At 44.5% G+C, this 8,494-nt stretch overlaps 1 long non-coding RNA gene across 1 annotated transcript; it reads right to left on the bottom strand.

Moving 5' to 3' along the window:
• Positions 1 to 460: 460 nt before the first annotated feature.
• Positions 461 to 7,751, bottom strand: LOC134911377 (uncharacterized). Its single transcript, XR_010176522.1, has 4 exons — positions 7,706 to 7,751; positions 7,569 to 7,627; positions 601 to 644; positions 461 to 522 (listed from the first exon to the last, which is right to left on the bottom strand). It is a non-coding gene; the product is annotated as an uncharacterized LOC134911377 (long non-coding RNA).
• Positions 7,752 to 8,494: the final 743 nt, after the last annotated feature.

Below are 8,494 nucleotides of genomic sequence, written 5' to 3'. Positions count from 1 at the left end.
CCACGGATGATAGTACAGAACTATTGATCCATCCTTCAGGGAGCAGATACTAAGACAGGATAGAGAGTTGAGGATTCTCCAATTTTAAGTTGACCTGAATGTAACACTCACGATTTCAGGATATATAAAATAACTAACAGACAGAGATAACTAACGTTAAAGTTCATTAACATACCTCCACATTAACCTGTATAAAGGTATCGGAAGATTAACTGTCGGCGTCCCAGCGTGAAGCAGAGAGTAACGTGTAGGGGAAGAAACCTCACCCAGGGAATATAACATCACCCTCTACAAGTGCACCAACGTATGAATAATCAGCTGAACTGTGGGTATTGTTAGGGGAGTTAAACTGAGGGATCGGGCTATACGGGAGTCGTCAAGGAACTTAATATGCCATTGCTGTGTTGTATCAATTTGATATGATGTTTTGTTCTTGTAGTCATATACGGTATATTGTACTAACCATTATTTAGGTAAGTGAAAGGAGAAGGCGGTTCCGGAGTCGCACTGGTACCTGGGTTCCTGTTAAATAAAACTTTATTGCATATGATGTGGTCCGATGTATATTGATTAGAGTCATTGGTATTGTATGATACTCACCTCAGCCAGGAACAATTAGTTCCCACGTCCGGATCTGTGAAGACCTGTAGAGAGAGAGAGCGTATAAATTACCAGGTAAACTTACTAAGTCTAGAGACATTACCCAATATCCATTAATACCTAACAGTATTGCGACCGCTGAGTAGCACAAAGCTTTTAGTGGCGTCACGAACAGGATTCAGTCACCCCAAGCGAGGAAGAGTGCAAGTTAAGAAAATGTCCCAGGAACAAGAGCAGTCCACGCCATCAGCTAGCGGAGAATCCAGTCAGTCCACCTCGGGAATCCCTAGTATGGCGCAAATAAATCCCATCACATTACCCTACTACTTCGGGGCCCCGTGGCTTCCCACTTATTACGGAGATAGAATTAATTCCGAAGGGAATACATTGACTGATTTCAAGAATAAAATGAAGTCAATGTTTCGCCTCTATCCTTTAAACGAACAACAAAAGGTTGAGATTCTCATCGGACAATTGAAAGGATCAGCACAGCGTGAAGTTATTTCCTGGCCCGCTGGGGAGAGAAAGACCATTGAACAGATACTACAACGACTCGCTACTACTTTCGAGGTACATACTATGTCAGAACTAAAGATGAGATTCTATGCTAGGAAACAACGTTTGGGTGAAACACTTAGAGATTTTGCATTAAGCTTGCAGGAAGCTTTAAAGGCCATCCGTACCGTGGATGAGAGTGAAATGGAGAATAGTGATGAAACCCTAATATCCCAATTAATTGAAGGAGCAAATCGAGAAGGAGTAAAAGCTCAACTCCGACTACTTAGAATGCAGAAACCGGATCAGTCTTTCTTAGATTTCAAGGAGGCTGCGATTAAAGTAGTGGGGACGGAGATAACACAAGAGGTCAGTTTCCCAGAGATGCCCGGGTATGTGGAAGGACAGATGCCACATGAAGACGGCTCAGGGAGGAACCATAGAGTAACTGACATTGGAAGTCAGAATTTTCAGACACCCACCATGGACCCAATCCGAACACTACAGAGCCAGATGAAGGAGCTCGTACTGGGCATGACTGAAATGAGTAAAGAAATTCAGAACATTACAAGGACGCAGACCTCCGTGCCCAATGGAAATCGGTGGTCCAGGGAAAGCAGGCGACCCAGGAACGAATGGTGGACCCCACCGGCAACAAGCGGCAGAAGAAGCACCGATCAGTTTGATCAACAAGGACGTCCGATTTGTCGGCGATGTCACAAACCGGGACATATCGAAAGAAACTGTGAACCAACGGAGGCTTTAAACTCCAATATCCCGAGGTTGGGGGCCGAGCCTCGGGGGGAGACACCCCAATAGGTCCAAAGTCGGACGAATGGTGGGCCCAATACGTGGGACAATGTCCACATATTCAGATTACTATTAATGGGAAAGAGATTACAGCTATGGTGGATACGGGATCTCAAATAACCACCATTCAACATTCTACGTTTATGCAATATTGGGGGGACCAACAAATGGTGTCCCCTCCACCAGCCTGGCTGCAGTTAATCGCTAGTAACGGATCCAGCATCTCGTGTGTGGGCTATTGGGAAGCTAATGTAACCATCGGAGACACGGAATTACCTCAGCAAGGATGTCTGATTACCCATGCGAGTGATCCTAATGCGATCCCCATCATTCTAGGGATGAATATTTTACAAAGTTGCCCCGATGAGCTTATTACGATTCTTAAACAGTCCCTAACCGATAAATTACCTCCTGATCGGAATACAATAAAAAAGACCATTAAGACCTTACAAAGTCAAAGGGCCTTTATACAGTGTGGAGGTTCGGTGTGTAAAGTAAAAATTACTGATAGTAAACCCATCAAGTTGCCTCCCAATTCAGAAGTAGTAGTTTGGGCCAAGGCTCGCTGTGGCCCGCGGGGCAAAAGTTATGAGGCCCTGGTTGAACCTTACGAAAGGAATGAAGAAGATGGAATTGTGGTGGCCCATTGTTTAGTACATATTAAGAACGGACGAGTGCCAATACGGGTCATGAATCCTCATAACCACCGGATTAAGTTATATCGTCAAAGACCGATTGCCAACCTCACATGGGTCACCTTTCAGGACATACTGCACGCACCGACCAGGGTGCAGAGACAAAGTAATGATGTTACCGACACGAAAGAAGATGCACAAAATGATTGGTGGACGGGTATCCAAATTGGAAATGAGGATACTCCGTTAGAACAGAAGGAGGGAGTGTTGCAAGTGGTAAAGAGAAATCCACAAACGTTTAGTAAAAATCCATTGGATTTTGGCACCGTTACGACTATAAAACATCAGATTGTGACAGGGAACGCGATACCGATACGCGAAAAACATAGGCCAGTAGCCCCGGCTTTATATCAGCCAGTTCGACAAATGTTAGAAGATATGAAAGTCACTGGGGTCATCCAGGAAAGTCATAGCCCCTGGGCCGCCCCCATGGTGCTAGTAAAAAAGAAAAACGGACAACTACGGTTTTGCGTGGATTACAGGAAGTTAAATCAGATCACGCATCGGGACGCTTATCCACTTCCCCGAATCGAGGAGTCGATAGCAGCATTGAAATCAGCTAAATACTTCTCCACGTTAGATTTGACAAGTGGGTACTGGCAGATCATGGTGGCACCAGAAGACCAAGAAAAAACAGCTTTTACCACCCCCATGGGATTATATGAATTTAAAAGAATGCCCTTTGGATTATGTAATGCCCCTGCAACGTTTCAAAGGATGATGGAACATTGTTTGGGCCATAAGAACTTTGAAATGATCTTATTATACCTAGACGATATCATTATATTTTCAAAGTCGTATTCAGAGCATGTACAACATCTACAAGAAGTTCTGCAACAACTCGCTAATTATGGACTGAAAGTCAACCCAGGCAAGTGTCACTTATTAAAACCACAGGTTCATTACTTGGGACACTTAGTGAGTTCCGAGGGAGTAGCTCCAGATCCCGAAAAGATTAGAGTCGTTCAAGAATGGCCAATTCCCCGGACGGTCAAAGATGTGAGAAGATTCCTGGGATTCGTGGGGTATTATAGGAGGTTTGTGAAAAATTTTGCTAAAATAGCTGCTCCCTTACACGAACTACTTCGGGACGTACCGCAAGTCAGACAGAGTAAACAACTACCAGTTGTCTGGACTTCTAAACAACAGATCGCTTTTGAACAACTCAAGGAGCTGTTGACACAATCGCCAATATTGGCATACCCGGATTACAGTAAACCTTTCATCCTACAAACAGATGCTAGTCAACAAGGGCTCGGTGCCATACTTGCCCAATTACAAGATGATAAAGAAAAGGTCATAGCCTACGCCAGCCGAGGCCTACGGAAAACCGAACGTAACGACGCTAACTATAGCGCTTTTAAATTAGAATTTTTAGCTTTAGTGTGGGCCATCACTGAGAAATTCAGAGACTATCTGGCTGTTACTCCGTTCGTAGCATATACTGACTGCAATCCGCTGGCACATTTAGCTACGGCTAAGATGGGAGCCTTAGAGCAGCGCTGGTATGCCCGACTGTCCAATTATAAATTTACCATTCAATATCGGCCCGGACAGAATAATAGTAACGCAGACGCACTATCTCGTCTGGCCGACAGGGAGGAATTGGACGAAGAAGATAAGTTCGAAATGGTGGAAATGCCTCCTTTTCAAAGGACCCGCCAATTGGCAATTAAACATTTCCCGAAACCTAGGAGTCAGAGAAGTGAAGCTGTCAGACATCTCGAGGAAGAGGATCAGAGTGAATGGAAGAGGTGGCAAGAAGAGTATCCTCCTTTCCAACAATTGAAAAGTTTGCTCTTGCATAAAAAAGGGCTGTCGAAAAGCGAACGGCAAGTTGCAGCCCCAGAATTGGTGAAATTGTGGAGACAAAGGGATCGCCTAGAAATACATCGGAATGTACTAATCCGGAAAAGTACGAATCCCAAAACTCACTTAACGATGGCCCAAGTGCTCATCCCGATTACGAAAGCACCAATTCTATTAAATGCATATCATAATCAGTCTGGACATTTCGGGAGTCAAAAGACAGAAGTGAATCTTAGACAAAGGGTCTATTGGGTTGGATTGCGTCAAAGCGTTGAAGAATGGTGTCAACACTGTACTGACTGTAATCTCCGAAAAACACCAAGAACCAACGAGAGAGCTCCACTCCATCCAATAGTTAGTCACCAACCCTTGGAGTTGGTAACCATTGACCATGTCAAGCTGGAGAAGAGTACACTGGGATATGAATATGCCATCATGATAGTTGACCATTACACTAAATTCGCAGTGGCCTTACCGGTGAAAAATATGACAGCCAAAACCACAGCAGAGATTTTTTGGAGGGCTTTTGTGAGACCCTATGGATTTCCAGATAAGATTTTGACGGATCAAGGACCAGCGTTCACTTCCAAACTGTTCCAGGAGTTATGCCTCCTATATGGATGTAAGAAGATTAAAACTACTCCATATCACCCCCAAGGAAATGGCCTGTGTGAACGGACAAATCAGACACTCTTGCAAATGTTAAGGATTCTTCCCGAACAACGACGAAACAATTGGCCCTTGCTGTTAACAGAGCTCATCTTCATCTACAATAATACGGTCCATAGTTCAACTGGATATACTCCATATTACTTATTATTTGGTAGACAAGGAAGATTACCAGCAGATGTCAGTCTAAGTATGGAGGTTACATCTGAATTGTTCTTAGAAGCTGATTGGGTGTCAGAACATCAACGGCGACTAAAGGTAGCTCAAGACATGGTCAAGCAACATCGAGGAATGGTGCACAAACGGCAAGAGCATAACTACAATATCAAAGCCAAGGCGGAATCACTGCCTATAGGATGTAGAGTACTCAGAAAGAACAATCGACGGCAAAGCAAATTAGATTATCAATGGGAGCCTCGTCCATATAGGATAATGAACATACCCAACCCGGATAGTGCTGTATACCAGATTCAATCAGAAGATGGCAGTCGATCGAGTCTGGTACATAGAAATCAATTGAAACTATGCCCTATCTGGTCGGCACCGGAGAGACAAGATGTTATACCGATGGAGATCACGACAGAACCAACTTCATTCCCGGATATGATGACGAGTTTGTGTTGGCCGATATTTAACACAGTCGGAGAAACTATGCCATCCGAGAGTGGTGTACCACCAAAGGAAAATGTCCCAGTTCCTGTTGATCCGGGAGTTCCGGTATTGAGACGCTCCGAAAGGAGCACAAAAGGGAAAGTCCCTATTCGATATCAGTTATAAGAGTAGTCTTGCTAAAGTTAAAATGATTAAGTTGATTAAATAAAATAAAGTGTAATTGTAGAGAAAAATTGTTATGTTAGAATAAAAGTACCAGTGAAAATCGATATGTAATGGTCCAAAGAGGGTTGGTAAGGTATAATTGATACTGCAATGCATAAGGATATGCATCAAATTACCGGGGAGGTGTGTGATACCCAGTATTGCAGATGATAGATCTGTGACTTTATTAATGACTGGGTTTCACTGTTTCACGTGGTCGAATGTAAGAAAGCAAACGTACTGGAGGTGTTAGGGACCCTGAAGGAGGTAGCTTGTCGGACAGGGTGTCCCCGCGCCGCCGGCGGGAGACATCCGGGGACCAACTGAAAGGGGATAAAAAGAAGAGAGACGGGCTCGAGGCGGCAGTTGGTGTAACGGAACGGAGGTGAGCCGCCCTGAGCAGAGTGCGGAGAGAGGACTAACCCGAAGCTGAGGAGATCGGGAGGTTGGTGTGGAGAGCGGGGCAGCGGAGAGCCAGCAACCGGCCCCAGACAGACAGAAAGCTGAAGCAAGCTTACCAGCCCGGAGAGAAGGAGCGGAAGCGGCTTTCCCCACAAGGTACGGGGCGGAGGCAGCTGTCACTGCCCAATAAGCAAATCCCAGGGCCGGCCTCCCGACAGAGCGTCATCCTCCCTCCCTGGCATCCCTGAGCGTAGTCGGCTTCCCTGAACTGTACGGGGCGAATACCGCAGAAATCCCCGTGAGCCGGCATCAGGTTGAAGCTTAATCTTCCATCCCTGTCAGACGGAGTGGGAGCGGCGCACGGCCCCTTCAAACGGTACGGTTATCAGAGAAGTGCCGTCAGCATAAAGGTACTTCCATATAATAGTTACACCGTAATTGACAGAAGGGAAGAAGGGAGACAGAGTAAGAGAGATATAATTGCAGAGACACTGAAAAGTAGCCCAGCAACTAACTAAAATCAAAGATGGCCCTCTGTCCCTGCTAGAATCTGTGACAGCTTAGTACCATCAGTACCATCAGAAAGACCGTGTCACTACTGGGTCCAGTAGCACAGAGTTGCATAGTAGCCAGAAAGTCAAGGACTGATACTAGCCCAGTATAGTGAGACTGGGAACCTATACAGACAGCATTACCTAGTCACGGAAAGAAATAGTCACATGAAGTAACCAAAGTCAGCAGTAGTGATACCAAGAGTCAGCTATAGCGAATGAAGCAACGGATGAAAGGAAGGAGGGATAATCATACAGCCACGGATGATAGTACAGAACTATTGATCCATCCTTCAGGGAGCAGATACTAAGACAGGATAGAGAGTTGAGGATTCTCCAATTTTAAGTTGACCTGAATGTAACACTCACGATTTCAGGATATATAAAATAACTAACAGACAGAGATAACTAACGTTAAAGTTCATTAACATACCTCCACATTAACCTGTATAAAGGTATCGGAAGATTAACTGTCGGCGTCCCAGCGTGAAGCAGAGAGTAACGTGTAGGGGAAGAAACCTCACCCAGGGAATATAACATCACCCTCTACAAGTGCACCAACGTATGAATAATCAGCTGAACTGTGGGTATTGTTAGGGGAGTTAAACTGAGGGATCGGGCTATACGGGAGTCGTCAAGGAACTTAATATGCCATTGCTGTGTTGTATCAATTTGATATGATGTTTTGTTCTTGTAGTCATATACGGTATATTGTACTAACCATTATTTAGGTAAGTGAAAGGAGAAGGCGGTTCCGGAGTCGCACTGGTACCTGGGTTCCTGTTAAATAAAACTTTATTGCATATGATGTGGTCCGATGTATATTGATTAGAGTCATTGGTATTGTATGATACTCACCTCAGCCAGGAACAATTAGTTCCCACGTCCGGATCTGTGAAGACCTGTAGAGAGAGAGAGCGTATAAATTACCAGGTAAACTTACTAAGTCTAGAGACATTACCCAATATCCATTAATACCTAACAGTATTGCGACCGCTGAGTAGCACATATGCATCTACCTATTTAACCCTACAATCCTCCCTTACCAACACCTATTCAACTTTCCAACGAGTCCCTTCTCTAACGAACAAACATAATTACGTGCAGGCAAAAACTCACTTTGATGAATTTCTTCACAAAAGAGGAAATAAATATCTCTATAGAGTTAATTACCGATATCATCGTTTTGGGAATAAGACAGGTAGCCTCCTTACTAATATTTTAAACGGCTCTAGGTCATCAGCAGCGGTGCACCCTCTCAGGAGATGGGATGGAAGCCTTACCACTTCAAATAAACAAATAGTTGAGGAAATGTCCCTTTTTTATACCGACCTCTATTCTGCCCCTGCCTCCCCCCCATCTCCCACATCTGTACCTCTTGAAAATCAGGATTTCCCATGGTCCACCATACCTTTCCCCACCATCTCTGAGGAGATGAGTGCAGCATTAATTACACCGGTTACCCCCAAAGAGGTCTCACAAATAATATCATCCCTTAAGGCCACCAAAGCCCCTGGGCCAGATGGATTCGGAGGCAGCTTCTATAAGGCACTTCACTCAGAAATCTTGCCCACACTAGTAGACTCATTTAATCATATCCTAACATCCGAAACAATCCCACTGTATTTTAACAATGCTTATATCAAA

This window comes from Pseudophryne corroboree, chromosome 4, assembly GCF_028390025.1.
Source record: "Pseudophryne corroboree isolate aPseCor3 chromosome 4, aPseCor3.hap2, whole genome shotgun sequence".
In the NCBI taxonomy this organism is placed as follows: domain Eukaryota; kingdom Metazoa; phylum Chordata; class Amphibia; order Anura; family Myobatrachidae; genus Pseudophryne; species Pseudophryne corroboree.
This window is presented reverse-complemented; position numbering and strand designations above follow the sequence as displayed.